Genomic DNA, 16,810 nt, shown 5'->3' on the forward strand with positions numbered 1-16,810 from the left:
AATTTTCTTACCGAATTGATAAATACTTGTACGGGGCATTCCATGTCAAACGAACGGGTCATCGGTCCGTTCTCCTGGGATTCTGATGATAAATAAAATCAAAAATAATAACTCTAATGTTTACAAATTGTTACGCCATTTTTTAAAACTCTGCGGGTAATCGCACGAAGGGAAGAAATATCGTTGACGTGTAAATGAACATTTTCAAAGTCGGTGAAACTTTTTTTGTAAAATCACGAATTAAAAGACACATTTTTATTTCATGGTTCCAAAATTAGGTGAGAATGCTAGATATTTTTTTTTTTTTTTTTAATTTTGGTTTTATTCTTTTCGGAATTTATTTTTTAAAGATAAAATTTTTTCAGTTAATATTCTATTTTCTTTTTGTTTCAAGAGTAAAACAAAGGAAGTGATGCTTAATTCGAAAAAAAAAAATAAAAATACAAAAACTCAATGAACTAGAACCTCGAATGAAATACATAATTTATTTAGGAAAATTGCTTTCGTGGAATTAATCATTTCTAAGCAAACCTTTACCTGTACTTTCTACTCGTCTTCGATACCCGTTGGTTTGACATGGAACGCTCCATATAAATATTTTTCCTGCAAACAAGTTTCGATATTATTCTTGTCGAATGAAACTCCCAAGGTTCGTAGTATTTTTAACTCAAGTCTACTATGTTTTTAAAACACCACGTGACGCCATCGAAAGTCCTTTGACTTTCTTCTCGTCCTTTCATCCCGGTCCTTGACTCATCCATGGGGTCAGAATTCCTCATCGAGCATCTACTTCGAAACACCTGACGAAATTCGTCAGCGCCTTTCTCGGATATTGGCATCCACTTTAGATCTTAAATTTTCTCTTCTTTGCTATCCTCTTCATCATACTCGTTGAAATTTTTATGCACAAATAAATCTCTCGTGCATCCCATCACCGCTGATTTACTGCACAATGTGATCCCTGCACTCGTGTCAAACCCAAGTGCTCGCTAAATAAGAAATTAAGAAAGCAAAGAATATCGCAACAGGTCATTTCTGGTCTCACTTTCAAAATCAATATACATATACGAATAAACTTTTCTTATCAATCTTTGCTTTATTCATTAATTATTCATAATTACAAACAAAATTTATTAATAGTTTAAGGATAATCGAAATGGAGTTACAAAAAGTCGGATATAGTGACTGTCAAAATGCAGAGTTAATATCTTTTTTGGAATGATATCGAAATATTTCTAGACTTGCGCATTAAAACAATCGCAGTATTCTCTAAAATCGTTATATTAAATTTTTTACCGTACTAGAATAACAAAAATTAGTGTAATTTCCCAAAAAAAGGAGCGAAATAAAATCTTGCACGTTCGATGTAACAACGCATTGAAAAATGCGAGTCATATGGTGTTGTGAGTAATCTTAAGGGGTTAGATAGACTCGCAAGGCCAAAAAAAAAAACACTTTTTTTGAGACTTTTTTTGAAGACAGTTTTCGTTATTCATTGATCAATATTTATCAGTTCAAAAGATACACATTTCAAGAAGATACACTAAGTTTTTCATGTAAAAAGAGTGATAAACAAACGACTTACAGCCAATATCCCAGAGTCCCAAAAAAAAAGATTCATCTGAAACAAACAAAATCGTTGGAATTAGTTGAAAACAATATTCTCTTGTACTTGACGGCGAGATATTATCAAAATTTAATTTCTTTACAAAATGGCGGATGTTCAAAGAAAGAATGTTACTTTCACTATAAAAATCATTTTTCTGTTCTATAATAAAAAAAAAAAAAGTAATAAAAAACGAAAATCCAAAATGCTTTACCGTCAAGTACAAGAAAATATTGTTTTCAACTAATTCCAAATATTTTGTTTGTCTCAGACGATCCAGTTATGAGTTACGTTACGCATCGCAAAAATTTTTTTTTATTCTTTCGGGCCTTGGTAGATTGGCTGAAAAAATTACTTTAAATTTTTGAAATTTGTTCTTTTTAACTGAAAAGTATTGATCTAAAAAAAAAAGTCTCAAAAAGCATTTTTTCGGTCTTTCAAGTGTAACTAACTCCTTAAATTTGCTTATATTAATTTTGAATTTTCATTAATCCGTTTCTCTCTTCTGCAGCACGTAATAGACTCGTTATAAAATTAACTATTAACATTTATATTTATATCAGAAATGCACCTCTGCACCGATCGTCCAATCGAAAAACCACCAAATCTACTAAGCATGGAATATTTCGCTATCGCGAATGTACGCCAAGTATCACTGACCTCCAAAAACGGGTCCGTTCTCCGGATCCAGACGCCCCAATCTGCCACATATGGTACACATTATGTGCGCACATGTGACGTTGCAAAGTTGTACTTGCGTGAACGTCGCTGCGAGAGAACGTCGAAGTTGTACGACACAATGGGACAGGTGTGCAGGTGCTTGTGTAAAGTGTGTGTGCGTGTGTGTGTATGTGTGTGTCACACGATGTCAGCACACATGCAGGTACATGAAGGAGTGGCCTTGAACTTGACCTCCAGTAACGTACGGTACGTGCGAAGAAGTTCACCCGATATCGACGAGGCCTTACCGTCGTCACCTGTATCCCTCGAACGATGAGGATTTTTTCCTCTTTTCTCTCTTGGAATGGGGTGGAAATTTCGAATCTGAAAAGTTGCGGTGACACTGAAAAGGAAATCAAACCCTCTCGGAACGTCGAAGTTCAATTCTAAACTTCGTTGCTTCGTAAGGGTTTGACTTCTTTACCTCAAGTTCCGCCATCAAGAGAATCAGCCACTTTCGGAATTTTAACCCCGTCTCTCTCTCTCTCTCTTTCTCTCTCTCTTGTTTATACGCTTTTGAGGATCATGTCTAAATTGCATCTTGTACAATTGTTTGGAGTTAAATAGTCCGGGTGTATCGTTTGGATTGGAACATTGAATCACTGGTACATAGAATCATGTTCCCTTGAGATCATGGCTTCAAAAACGAATCGACGACGTGGATAGTGACGGACAGGAAGTGTAACATACACAGATAACTCTTTCTCAAGTCTCACGCTGCTTTTGCGACCCAAGCGTCTAAACCTGAAGCTCTTGGGCCTTTCAAGGCACCGATAAGTCCCAACAGTCTTTAGGCTGCTTTTAGCTATATCAGACAAGTAAAGACGGTCTTTCCTCGCACATTTAAAATAAAAGACAAAGTAAAGATTCAATTCAATGCGTTTGATATTATTTTTAATCCCATTTTCAATAGTTTGATTCAATTCATTCCGCAACTAACTTCGAAGTACCGCAACTTTTGAATCCATTCGATTGATGATCGAACACGAATAATTGTGGGAACCAATATTACCGACAGTCGGATATTCAAGGCTCGACTCGAGAAGCAATGTCTAATAATCCGTTATATTATACGGTAATTCGAATAGTGTTCACCTTCGAAGAGATACCGGGTAAAGTACCGCTATAGCTGTTGAACCGCTGTTATACCGATGTACATAGTAATAAGAATTCAGTCACTCAGTCACTCAGTCAGTCAGTCAGTCAGTCAGTCAGTCAGTCAGTCAGTCAGTCAGTCGAGTCCGAGGCCGGATACAGGAATTTGCAGTATTTCAGGTACTTGTCGGTGAACACGATCGTAAAGGAAAGTGGAACCCATCGATCGTTAAATGACGCTTTGAACACCGTCACCGGTCATTACCCAATTACCGATGTAAGAAGCGCACAATTATTGATTGACCAAAAATATTCAGGAGAAGCGGCGAGTTCTTTGATTACTCGAGTGGAATTGACATTATATATTATTTATTTTTGTTTAACAGAGAGAAAACGATGCCTTGTTGTTATATAATAACCGAAGGAAAAAAAATTATTCATTTATCTCAGTCAATGGTGCTAATTATGAAAATTCGAATGGTGAAAAGACGACTTTGGATGTTACACAGATTATATTAATTAAAACGAAAAATTGCTTCGAATTACACGTTTTTGCTCTTTCAATTCTCTTTCAAAATAAGCAAATCAATCCCAGTTTTTGGGGATAGACGAAAAAACCGTTCCAGCAATTGTTTTTGTCGATACGATGAGGGTGAAGGTCGTAAAAAATGGAAAAAAATTTACAGATGAAGCTGTTGCAACCGGTTTTGAATTTGCGCGCGTGACAAGACGGACCAAAAATACTTGCAATTTCTTTTATCCAATTTATAGCACGGCTGTATAATGCGCGATTCGTTGATTGCTTAACAATATGAATTTGCAAAGCGCAGGAAGAGTCGATATCTGCGTCGTGCAAAAACAAAATTGTAAATTATATGGCTGTCGGGTATTTAAAGCCTGGAAGCGATTCCATGAGAAATTTTTTACAGGTACCCGGTTGGAGAAAGAACATAAAAACTCCTTTCAAAATTTGAAACACCGGATGTGTGAATATATTATTGAACCGGAAAGAACGTCCTTTTTATTCTAAATCATTTCTGACGATCGAAATTCGAATTACTTTGCGTAAATTTCTCGTAATTGATGATACGTGACATATTTTTTGACGAGGAGTTTTTATCATTCGGGAATACTTTCTTTATATTGGAAATCGGTTCGGTATTTTCGTCAATTTTTTTAACTTATATCATCTCCCAAAATTTCAAAGGATTTTATCAATCTGGATGGAAGAAATCCGGCGAATACAATTTTACCCACTTCGTCAACACTCCGACATCCTTTTAAGGAGATTGTTTGGCCTAGAATTACGATTTTTTGTCACTTTTATTCATAATAATAAATGCATTATATTTGTAAATTAAGAGAATCTATTTCAAAATGCAAAAACAGAAAATACTAAAATTCTAAACAAAAGCTCAGATATCGATGCTTTGCTTCAAACCGCTTCGAGACGGTTGCAAGTACAGTAGATTCCCATGATATCACTCCAATTTGGCTTATTTTATTCAAGAAACTGTTTTCTACAAATCAACTGCTATACTTTCTCTCATGAAGTTCCCATCGTCGAATATTTCATTTTACAACATTGCAAAAGAGAATAAAATCAAACCACTCTACCAGATTCGTCGAAATTTCTAATCAACATCTAAACTGTCCTCCATAATTCCAGTATATTCTCAACTTTTTTCATTCTATAAATCAATTTCATAATTGAAATACTCGACATACAACTACTTCTTACTAAAATACGTTGAAAAAAGTGAAGCAAGGTGGTCACCTTAAAATTTTTGTCATCTCAATAAAAATTGGGGCAAACTGGGTCCCCCAAAATTTTTTAAATAACAAGAGATGAAATCAACCACCAGAACTTTATATCAAACATGAATTATTCGGAAAGCATAATTACTCCAAACATTTCAGTCTGATTTTAGTCATTATTTTCTCAAGGGGCCCACTTTGCCCCACCCTCCGCAAATAGGTACTCCTGAATTGTGAGTACTTTCGATTCTCACATCCTGTTTGGCCGCATGACACGTGCACAAACAGACCCGACGTTGCAATTTGACGTTCGCTTCTATAGACTGTATCTACGATAGACACAGCGTATACATATATGTGTTTATATACATTAGGGTAGCGCAAAAAAACCGACTATTTTTTTTTTTTTTGAGTGTCGTGTGACAAAATGTTAGTTTTTGATGTTTTAAGAGCCCACTCCAAAGGACGGCTCAGAAAAAAAATTTTAAGAGGTCGCTCCACATTTTTTAAAACATCAGAAATCGTCGAAAATCGATTTTTTTTCAAATTTTTTTTTATCGTTACGATATAATTTTATAGACAAAAGAAAAAAAGTTTCCAGAAGTTTCAGTTGAAAATTTAAATTTTTGAAAGGTCGCTCATAATTTTTTATCAATTTTTTGGTGCATTTCTTTAGATCATTTCGAGCGACCTTTTAATATTCATATTAAAATTTCATAAATTTTTTTTCTTCAATTCAGTAATAAAGAATCGATAACAATACACCACGACATGAATTAAAAATCAAACAAAATACTGAAAATATAATTTTTTTAATTTAATTAATTGACGATTTTGACATTTAAAAAAATTTAGAGCGACCACTTGAAATTTTTTTTTCAGCTGTCCTTTGGAGTAGGCTCTTAAAACATCAAAAACTAACATTTTGTCCCACGAGACTCGAAGAAAAAAAAAATATTCGATGTTTTTGCGCCACCCTAATATATGCGACATGCTCGTGGCATCTCTAGGAGATCGTGCAACACGGTGTAATTGGTATTCGCAACAAGACAACGCGACATGGCAGCACCAAGAGACCAACGTCGCATCCACGCACACAACAAGTAGTATAGACAGGCCTAAGCAATGACACGTCATTCACCGCTAACCCAGTCAAAGCACGACCTTCCGGCTGCAATATGTGGCAACTGGCAAGCTTATTTCCCTCAAATCCTCCCCCCCCTCCTCCTCCCCATAAAATCGTCGTGACTAAACGAGCCGCTCCGCGCTCTGACGAATAGAACAGCTTGCGTACGTACACGGTCACGTACACACGCATGGGGGAAAGACAGTGCGCGGAGCTTTTCTTGCCCAACAACCTCCGCCTCTACGTCACTCCCGACCCGGCTGGCTTCCTGTTGTTCCGTAATAACGATCCATCCACTCGTCGCCTGATGAATTCCTCCTCGCACGACACGTGACCCATATAAGTACAGAGAGAGAGAGAGGGGCATGGGGGGGGGGGGGGGGGGGAGGGAGGCGCAAAACGGGATACTTAAAGAAATACTTACTTTTCGCGGGGAGTCAAGTACGTTAAATCTTTATTTATTTACTTATTTTATTTTTTTTTTATTGTAACCATAGTAACAATTTAAAAATGATTTTCAGATGTCAGGGAGAAGATATTTATTTATTTATTTTTTTATTTTGAAAATTTAAAACAATGCTCGATAATGCTTTTATACAAGTCGTTTTTGACTATTTAATAAAAAATATTGAGAAAGAAATTTTTTTTTTTAATTTTTTCATCCAATTTTAAGGGTAGCCCGTTTTGCCTCCCCACTCCACCCCCGATCCCATCGTCCCTTACTTAATCGTCAGAAAAATCGACGAATCAGATTTTTTTTAACCACAATCCTCCCTCTTTTTGCTGTACCCCAATGAAAAATTGATTCACCCGCGGTTGGATCGGTTTTGGTTTTGCATCTTTTTTGCTCTTAGTATTTTTTTTTTTTTCATTTCGTCTCTTGCTCCTGTTCTTTCGCAGGTAGAAAGACGCCGCGTGTCGCCTGCGGCTTACTACTCGTGCAAAGAGAGAGGGGCCTTGGGCCCCTTCAGGTGGGACTTCGTCGCTGAATCAGCGGAGCGTCGTCTATGACGAATACCGTTACTTACTGTATATAATAGTATCGCCGGTATGCGTGCGAGATACTCGCCTCGAATTCCTTGAGCGAATTTTTGTTTGTTTATCCATCCATTCGCTTGCTCAATCGCTGATACATATATGTATATATGTAATATATATATATATATATACATATTTATTTATATATGTATGTATTGCTTACTTAACCCCTCGGTGTTATACTTACCATGTTACGTTGTTACATACTTGCTTATTCATCGATTGGACGAGAGGGTGAGCTATGAATTCGACTTACTTTATAGATCATACTGGTTGAAATCTAAAGAAGGTTCAGCGACTGTAGAGAGAAAGAGAGACGGAAACTGTAGTCCCAATTTTACGGGAAGTCGTTACGTCCTCCAACTACCTGTTGTTTCCTGTTTGCACGCGAGGTACTCACGTGGATCGGAAAAGAAAATTATAAATTTATCACGAATCGTCGGTCGGTCGGTTTTATTTCGTTAATTGATACGTCGAGCGGATATTTTTGCAATAATTATGGATCTAGCGGATTCTATACTGTTTTATCAATTGTGCACAGTAATGATCGTTTTCAAACAGACTAATTTTCGATTAATTGAAAATAAATTCATTGGATGAAGTCGACTGTGTACCTATATGAATCTAGAAACTACGCAGTTTCTTTTTTCCATTTAACCTTTCAAACTAAACTAATCTAACCTAACCCAACCTGCATGACCATTTACCATGGTGTTCGGGTACCTACACGGAGGGAAAGGATTATTTTAATCAAGTGATGTTCCTTCGATTCAACTAAACGCTATTGTCGAATGCGGCGAACACAATACTTGCTTAATTCAATGAAATACTTGCGACTACTTAACAGAGGATTCAATCAAGCCTTTGAATGATCGTACTGACTATCATCATGTTCCTTACGATAATGTAAATTTTGTATCGAGGAAATGTGTGATTAAAAATAATTGAAAATTTTATTGAACGCACGTGAATTGTCTTGTTTTAAAAATATGAAATTGTTTTATAAAAACATACGTTTTCTTCAGTCAAGAATTCAATGGTCGAAGGAGGTCATGGAATTTTATTGTTACAAAAATCTTTTGCAATTACTAAACATCATTCATTCTACGAATGATATCGTTTATAATTTTGTAGACTCAAAAATTTACGGCATTTACTCGATATTTAAGAGGTGAAACGCGGAAACTTGGCTTTGCATATGTAGAAGTACAAATTCAACATTATGTCAATAGTTATCGTTCGTTTTTAGTCAATATCAATTTTATTTCTTTCTTTTTAACAGATCTGACGATCAATTTATATCACGTTATCCGTATCTGACTTCCTTTTTTTTTCGACTGCCCGCTTTTAAAACTATCTCCGAAGCTACTTCCGCAACAAGAGATGAATATATTCTCTACTTGTTCAAATCATCTGGCGTTTCTTTCACCTTGTAAAGAAATTAGTGCAACTGATTTAGCCAGTTACGCCAAACAAGTTCCGGTTGGATCAACGAACCATAACAACATTCAATCGATGTTAATTTTTTGTTGGCCAGATTCGAGTACTTATTTTATTTCAAGTACCTAATTGTTTCTGTCAACGTAGACGTGACTTGGAGGAACAATACGTGAACTTCGAATGAAACGATATTTAGTCTACTCAATTTCAGAAACACGTTAAAAGATTCACTAGATCGTGACAAGAAAGGCTTATATCGATCAAGGAATTTGCTTGGCTAGATCACTAGATCGAAATTTTCGAATCCAAATCGAAATCGCACGTTTGCATATGAATGTAAAAACTGCGCAATTTCTTTTTCCAAATCCTAAGGCACTTGGAAAACATTTTAAACGTAAATTGGGACGCTCGTGTAACCGCTGAGGAAGAAAAAAAAAAAAAAAAAAAAATGAAACAGGTGTTGTAAAGTCTTTTCGAAAGCCGTGTTCACCCGCGTAATTATAATAAAGTATAACAAGTATAATAGTCAGGCGAGAAGAGATGATTGCCCGTGTCTTATATCCGGCCCCTTCGGCTGCGTCGCGATTCTCCGTTCTCTTCGAGGATCCTCGATGTGACGAGGGTTTGGAATATGCTTATGCTCTGCGAGTTCCGGGGATTCACACTAAACGCTGATGTGACATGCAAAGCTGGCCGACGGCGACGTTAGCTAATAATAATATTTATGGGCTGTCCCACGCCAAATCGAAAGGTTTGAAATTTTTGTTTCAAATTTGCAAAAATCGAAAAATAATAGTAGTTATGGAGGACCCATGATCGTATCGGTCTTAAAAGTTGTTAAAAGAATGGTAGTTTAAAATAAAAAAGTTTTAAAAAAATCTAAAGATACACTCGCTTTCAAAAATACGATTTAAAACTTCAAACTCAAAAATCTCAATCGAAAACACTTTGAATATTTTCTGTTGAATTTTTTTCTGCAAAGGTCATCTAAAAACAAAGAATTATAAAAAAAAAAAAACTCAAATTTTGACCATTATTAAGAAAGTTATAAACAAGAAACCAAAAAAGATCGAGATTTTTTAGAAAATTGATATTTTTCTTAACAAGTTATAAAAAACATCTCAAAATTCATCAGAAAAGCTCTGTCGAGAGGTGCTAAAAAATATGAAAAAATTGAGGAAATCAGAAATCAAAATTTTTCAAAACGTTCGATTTGGCGTGGAACGCCCTATATACAAAGGTCAATGATTTAAATTGTCTGACGTTAGGTACGTACGTACGTACGTTCGTAACTAGCTACCTACGCATTGGGAAAACACAACTTTACGTCAATCAAATTTAGACAAAATAATCCTTCGCCCCTGTATACATATACATATAATAACAATAATGTTGTACCCGAAAAAGTGTTGCGACAGTGAAGTCTTTAAACGCGCGTCTGGATCGTGATTGATACGTGATCACGATCTGGAATGCACAAGTTTTTCTCAAACGTTTGTTGGGCTTCAAAGGTTTTTTTACGCAACTTTTAAATTCAAAGTAGTAACTGTATTCGATCAAGGTGGATGGATTTCTAGACTTCCATCTCGTGAATTCATCCATTCCACATTGAACTCGGTATAATATATCGTGAAAAGTGAAAGGGTCATGCATCCGTATTCAAATATAACATCGCATCACGAGCAGATAATATAGCTGAAAATTACGTCGCTTAGAAGTTATCTTATGAATATTTGACAAATCGACAAAATTTTCCTCATTTTCTACAGCTTATTTTACAATTTCAAAATTATCAAAAAAATGAGAATTTTTAAATCAGTCGTATTTTACATTTTTAACAGTATACACCTAAAGTTGATGTTCGAAAATTTTCTTAAAAATGTGAGAACAGAATTTTTCTTATCGTACAAAGAACTGCTTGGATAATACCAATGTTTCGTTTTAAATAATTTTCAAATGACAAAGTGTAAGCTTGACTTTTACAGATTACACTTCTCGATGGCATATTTTGTCGCATAAAACTATTTCAATCGATTCCCTCGAACAAATATTTTTTTAAACATAAAATTGAGTGTTATTAATCCTAGATCATGATCCGATAATCGATAGTGTAATCTCAAAATACAGAACCACACTCTTTTGAATAAAATAAATAATCGTGCAGAGTGAAATCGCAACGAATTGACGAGTCTCAAAAAACAAGAATAAAAAAAAATTTACAGATCAGAGAATGCAACCAGACAGACAGTTGAGCGATTTTCTCACCCCTAAAACGAATTCGAACTTTTTTGAGAATAATTTACGAGTCTCAAAAAACAAGAACAAAAAAAAAAAAAAAAAAAACGTGTACACGTCAGAGAATTCAACCAGCCACGACAATGGAGCGATTTCCTCAACCCTGAAACGAATTCAAACTTCTTTGAGGATAATTTACGAGTCTCAAAAAACAAGAACAAAAAAAAAAAAAAAATCTACAGTTCAGAGAATGCAACCAGATTCTCAACGTCATCGAGAAGTCGCCGTTCCACCCCCTCGAGGGTTGAAAAGGGGAAGTTTTTGGGCCTCTCTTTGGGCCGTATCGGTCCCACCTTGGCACGTCGATTTCGGGACAGTCGAGGCCGCGATTTTCGGCGTTGCATCGTCGCCGGCGATCGGCTGGTTCGCCTGAACAGCCAAATGGCAACGACCTGAGGCGTCCCGACGCATGCGCGTCCCAACTTCCCCTCTTCCCTCCCCTCCCTTCCCATCTTGCCTCCCCGCCGGTGCTAGTACACTCCGAAATGTCAAACCATTGACAGAAGTTGAGGCGCGCGCACGTTGTCGCGAATCTCGAGTTTCTTCGTGCTTAACGGATCCAGACAACAGGTAGTGAGTCTCGATCATTGACGACGATTAGTATTGCAGTCTTATATCTAACAATAAAGAAAAATTTCAAAGTTGAATTGGAGAAAAGTGACACGGATAATTGGCGCGACGGTTTTGTGGTTGTAATTATATATTTTCAGTGCACAGTGGAAACGTTTAATAGATATTCGCTGTTTTTTTTATTCTTACATCGCGGTGCAGTTCGTATTATCGGATAGCTGCTGAATTTCCGGCATCGAGAATGGAATTTACCACATTTCTTACGTGAGTATTGTAATACGGTTTTTGTCTTTTGAATATTATTTTTCTCTTTATACGCGGTATTTTTATTACTATATTATTGATCTGAGAAAGAAAATTTCGATCTTCGAACTCTCGAAGATGACTTTCAGCCAAGGAGTTGAGATTTTTTATTATAGAAAATGCAATGCAAACTAATCGACTGATATTAAAAATAAAAATCGAATACACGACATTTATTGGAAATTACTTATAACCAGTATCGTATCAAAGTCACTGCAAGGTTTTAAAAGACTTTGGATACTTGGGTCGAAGAAGTTATAAAACTTTGGAAATACAGCATGTGTTTTTAAATAATGCCGGAAGAACTTTTTCGATTTCGTTAACGAATTGCCTGAACTTCGTCTGCGACTTGTTCTTTTTGAAACTAATCAACAAGAATACCTTGATTAGTCTCCCTTATGAAATCCCTCATTTAAAATTTGACTTTATTCTCAATTAATCGTCTTTTCATGGTGTACTTTCACCGAATCACCATGAGTCTTGCGATAGTGGTACCAAAACTTAGAAGGGTCACTATTTCAAACGGCTGATGTATCCAAATTTAAAACATTCGGAAATGAAGTAACAAAAGTTAAGTTAATCGAAATCTTGATATTCGAAAATCTCACTGAGTAGATCGACTCCTAGTCAGTGACACGTTCAAAAATCAAGATTTCGAACAAATCGTCTCTCGTTACTTCATTTTTGCATGTTTGACATTTCGAAATACTTACCCTTCCAAGTTTTTACCCCCACCCCAACGATCTGAAAAAAATCTCTCTCTCTCTCTCTCTCTTATCGCGAAATCCGCATTCTGAATTCGGATAAAAATTGGACGTAAATCCAAAGATCTCGTTCTCACACTTGAAGACCGTCCTCCACCTCTTCTCTCCTCTCTTGCATTCTCTCCTCGAAGCCGCCGCACGCACCTGCGCCACACCGTTAATCGCATTAGACGGCACTTAACTCTCGGGTTAAGCGGGGCTCGATGGGCATATAAAGTAGTAAAGGCCGGAGAATACGTGGGCCGGCAAGTCCGGGGACCCGATACCTACTTTCCACCCGAGTCTAGGTACCCGATTTTTCCAATCGCGGCGTCATTCCGCCCCGATCCCCCCCTCTGACGTCATCTAGACTCACGTATATTGTAGAACATCGAAAACTAAGAGACTAGATTCTTTATTATCCTCGGAAAAACGGTTTAAACCGGTGAAAACTACCCCCAAAAATGGTCTCTCACTCAACGGAGTGATTTCTCGACGCGTTTCATGTATTCGAATGAAACCCAACACGTGAAGCGTTCATTTAATGAATCGTAAAACTTCATTGTTAGTTTCATTAAAATCCATCAAGAAATCACCCCGTTGGTTGCCGATTTTTTGGGGGGTCATTTTCACCCCTTTGAATCGTTTTTTTACCAACAAAAAAAAAATGCGTTTCTCTCAGTTTTCAATGTTCTACAACATACACGAGTCTCAACGAAGTCAGAGATGGATATCAAACTGATGTTCCTTGTTATGTTGGCGTAATCGCCGATAGACCGATATTTACACCCGGAAAAAGGAGAGGGACGATTACCATGAGATTGTGAGAGCTCGAAGATGCGGTTCCCACGTGTCCATTCACGTGTGTCGACCGGTATTGTGATGCCCAGTGGTCGACGCTCGCGCTGACTAGACTGGAAATACTTATTGCGTATGGGCGCTACGGCGTAAGAATGCCGGGATGAATTGCCCGTGACAATTATAGTTGAAAGAGATGTGTGAGTGTAATTGTATTCTATTGCATACATATATATATATGCGTGTATGTTTAACGTGGAGGTGATTCACCGCGAAATTACGGATCGCGGGTAGGGATAAAAGTGTAAAAAAGTCTGGGATCGAAGGATAGAGAAGGATTAAAAAAATTATGGTGAATTTTTAGATATTATAATTTTTTAACTAGAATGCAAATCGTTGAAATTTAGAACAGTTAACGTGTTTCGGCTGAATTTAAGATACATTTTTTTGTATTTACACTTTTTTCAATTACCGAATTCGATGATACGTGACTTTTCCGGGATTACAAAATTTGATACAATTGTTGCCCTGGTGTGTGTGTTTTTTTTTTTTTTTTTGATATTTTTGGATTGCCACCATCCCAGATGGAGGAAAAATTTTTTCCACTCACTTTGCAGATGGGAAAAAGAGATTATTTCCTTGCCACAAAAAACATGAGTCAAACTGTTATTAATTAATTAATTGTGTCTTGCTTTTTTTTATTGCAATTCTTTCCTTTTTCCTTGCGTTTTATGCTTATTATTATTGATCGTTTCGGACATCAAACGTTCAAACGTTCTTTGTTTTGAAATACCGGAATGACGTAGAACAATAACGAGGTCGTAATCAGCACTGACGTCATAATTATGCTCGATTCATAAAACCCCAAGCTACATGCACGATGAAATCGCATTATTATCCATTTCCCTGTTATTTATAAACGATATTCTGCGAAATCCCTCGAAATCATCGACTCGGTGTCTGCATGCAAACACCGTTTTTGGGTCCTCCAAGTCAGGACCCTCCCCCTCCCTTCAAATTTGAATCGATCGAACGGTTCCCCGTCAATATGTCCCCACGTAACTGTGTCGAACCTACAGGCTATAATCGAGAGAGAGAGAGAGAGAGAGAGAGAGAGAGAGAGAGAAAGGTGAGCCGGTAAAAAAGCTCGAGGCAAGTTTAGTCGAGCTCCAACATCTTCCGCAACGCCAGGACGAAGAGTAGAGGAGGCAGGCAGGCAGGCGACTAGTAGCCAGGGGCTTACAAATCGTTGGAAATCAATTGGTCATGCCTCGACTTGTTTTCTACGCCGTTAAATTCGTTTTAACGCGTAGGTACCTACATACCTACATACTCTCCTGCTCTGCGTACACACAGACGTGCGTTTGCCACGCACAAAGCGACTGCCCCCCCTCCCCCCCCCCCCCTTCCCCATGTCACGGCTGAACAATTCGCTGATATTTCCCGTCGCTTGAGTACACAGACGGTTCGATTCTTAATTTTTATTTTTCTCAACTTATTTATCTTTCTTGTTATCGCCTTTGCAGACGATATTTTAGGCAAGAAAATTTATCCCGTGAATTCTGTGATCGAAAAAAGCTTTACTGTTAGGATGGGTCAGGTGATGTATAATATGGAATGATCTGTATGTAAGAAAAAGAAAGCAATATTTAGCTTTTTGCACAAGATAACTTTTTTTATACGCCAATTTCGAAAGAGTTGACATCGTTTCGGAAAAAATTAAGCTTTTACGTCGTGCAATACAAACGTGTTAGACACCCTGTGTGTACTTTGATAAGCCGATCGATTAGCCACAACGACGAACTTAAATCGTGACATGCTGTATGCAAACTGGACAATAAATTATGACCATTAACGGTTGGTTTGATCTGTCGATAAGTATGGTTTATTGTTTGTTTGTATAGATGCATATTATGCGTACACTCAACAATTACTCTCCGCACCCTATATATATACAGAGAAGCAGGATATGTACCTCTAACTTATTGTTACAGCGAGTATATTATAAGTGAATGTTTGATGTTGCATAGAAAAACGGTGGTATAGGCTGCGAGAAGTACGAACATAAACATCGCATTCGTCCGCATTTCTTCTCATCCTCGTTATCATACACAAATATATATGCAGTATGTGTCTAAGCGGGGCGGTTCTGTTTATTGAAATATTATGTGTATTTTTATTTTTCACCGACGTCTCCTTCTCTCTCTCTCTCTCTCTCTCTCTCTCTCTCGAGACTCCCGTGTGGTATTTTGCCTAACGTGAAGCACCCACACACGTTTAAACCACACATCTATCGAAATGTGGCCGTGTTTTCACAAACTTGTACAACATGTCTCCTTCTCTCTCTCTCTCTCTCTCTCTCTCTCTGTCTGTCTCTCACACACACACACACACACCCGAGAAACCTGTTTCTGCTCAAATTTATGTCCATCGAATATCAGCCTCGGACTCTCCAGCGTCGTGGACCAAGAATACACGAAATGAAGCCTTTTCACAGACATGCAAGTGGCGCACGAAGATCAAGAACCCGCGGTGCGTAAAGCGAAAATTTTACAATCTCTACCGAAAACAGGAATCCGACTCGTTGAGATTGCGAAAAATTTGACAAAAAACAAAACTTCCCACCCTGAGTACCAGGCTGTGTCGCCCAACTTTCTTACGGCATATCGCAGTTCTACTGTCGTTTGGGAATGCAGCTGCGGCAGCAATACGCGGTTCACGCACTAATTATCCTCGATAAAAAGCCGGAGATATCCTTGCTGGATAAGCGGTTGTGGTGGTGGGTAAAAGTAAGGGAAACCGGCGAAACGAAAACAGAGAAACCATGAGTGCCTACTCGTGGAGAGGAAGACTAACGGAGAAGGAGAGATTAGATTAGATTAAGTGTTACTTATCGTGTGTGTGTGTGTGTGTATTTTGTTGTAGAAAAGTTTTACGGGATATTAAAAGTCGTTAAGAGTATTTGCATTGATAACGCTAGTTAATAATGGAATTGTTATTCTGTTGAAATGAAAATAATAACTTGGCTATGGTATCACTGCTGTTGTCCTATATCTCTTGATCGATGCAAAGATTAAAGATGAGGCCTTTGAGATTGGTTGAATGGACAGAGGAACAGAAGCAATTTTTGATGACATCTTTTTTAGTCGTTTCAAAAATCAAAAACTTGATATTATCAATATTTCACTGTAGTCTCCCCTTAATGTTAATCTCTGGACTTGAAATTGGTAAAAAATATTACTTTTTCACCGTGTATATATTGTAATCTGTTTCATGTTTTACCCCCGGTATTATAATGAATGGAAACGAATCAGGCAT

At 37.3% G+C, this 16,810-nt stretch overlaps 1 protein-coding gene across 2 annotated transcripts in view; it reads left to right on the forward strand.

Moving 5' to 3' along the window:
- Positions 1–16,810, forward strand: part of LOC124410299 (protein dimmed-like) — a 99,155-nt gene that overhangs the window by 62,279 nt on the left and 20,066 nt on the right. The window contains exon 1 of one of the 2 annotated variants that reach the window (XM_046888556.1): positions 11,865–11,912. The exons of the other annotated variant lie outside the window; for it this stretch is intronic. The gene's annotated coding sequence lies outside the window, so the exon portion shown is untranslated. Of the gene's footprint in view, positions 1–11,864; positions 11,913–16,810 lie in introns of those variants that run through there. 2 annotated transcript variants of the gene reach the window in all.

This window comes from Diprion similis, chromosome 9, assembly GCF_021155765.1.
Source record: "Diprion similis isolate iyDipSimi1 chromosome 9, iyDipSimi1.1, whole genome shotgun sequence".
Classification (NCBI taxonomy): domain Eukaryota; kingdom Metazoa; phylum Arthropoda; class Insecta; order Hymenoptera; family Diprionidae; genus Diprion; species Diprion similis.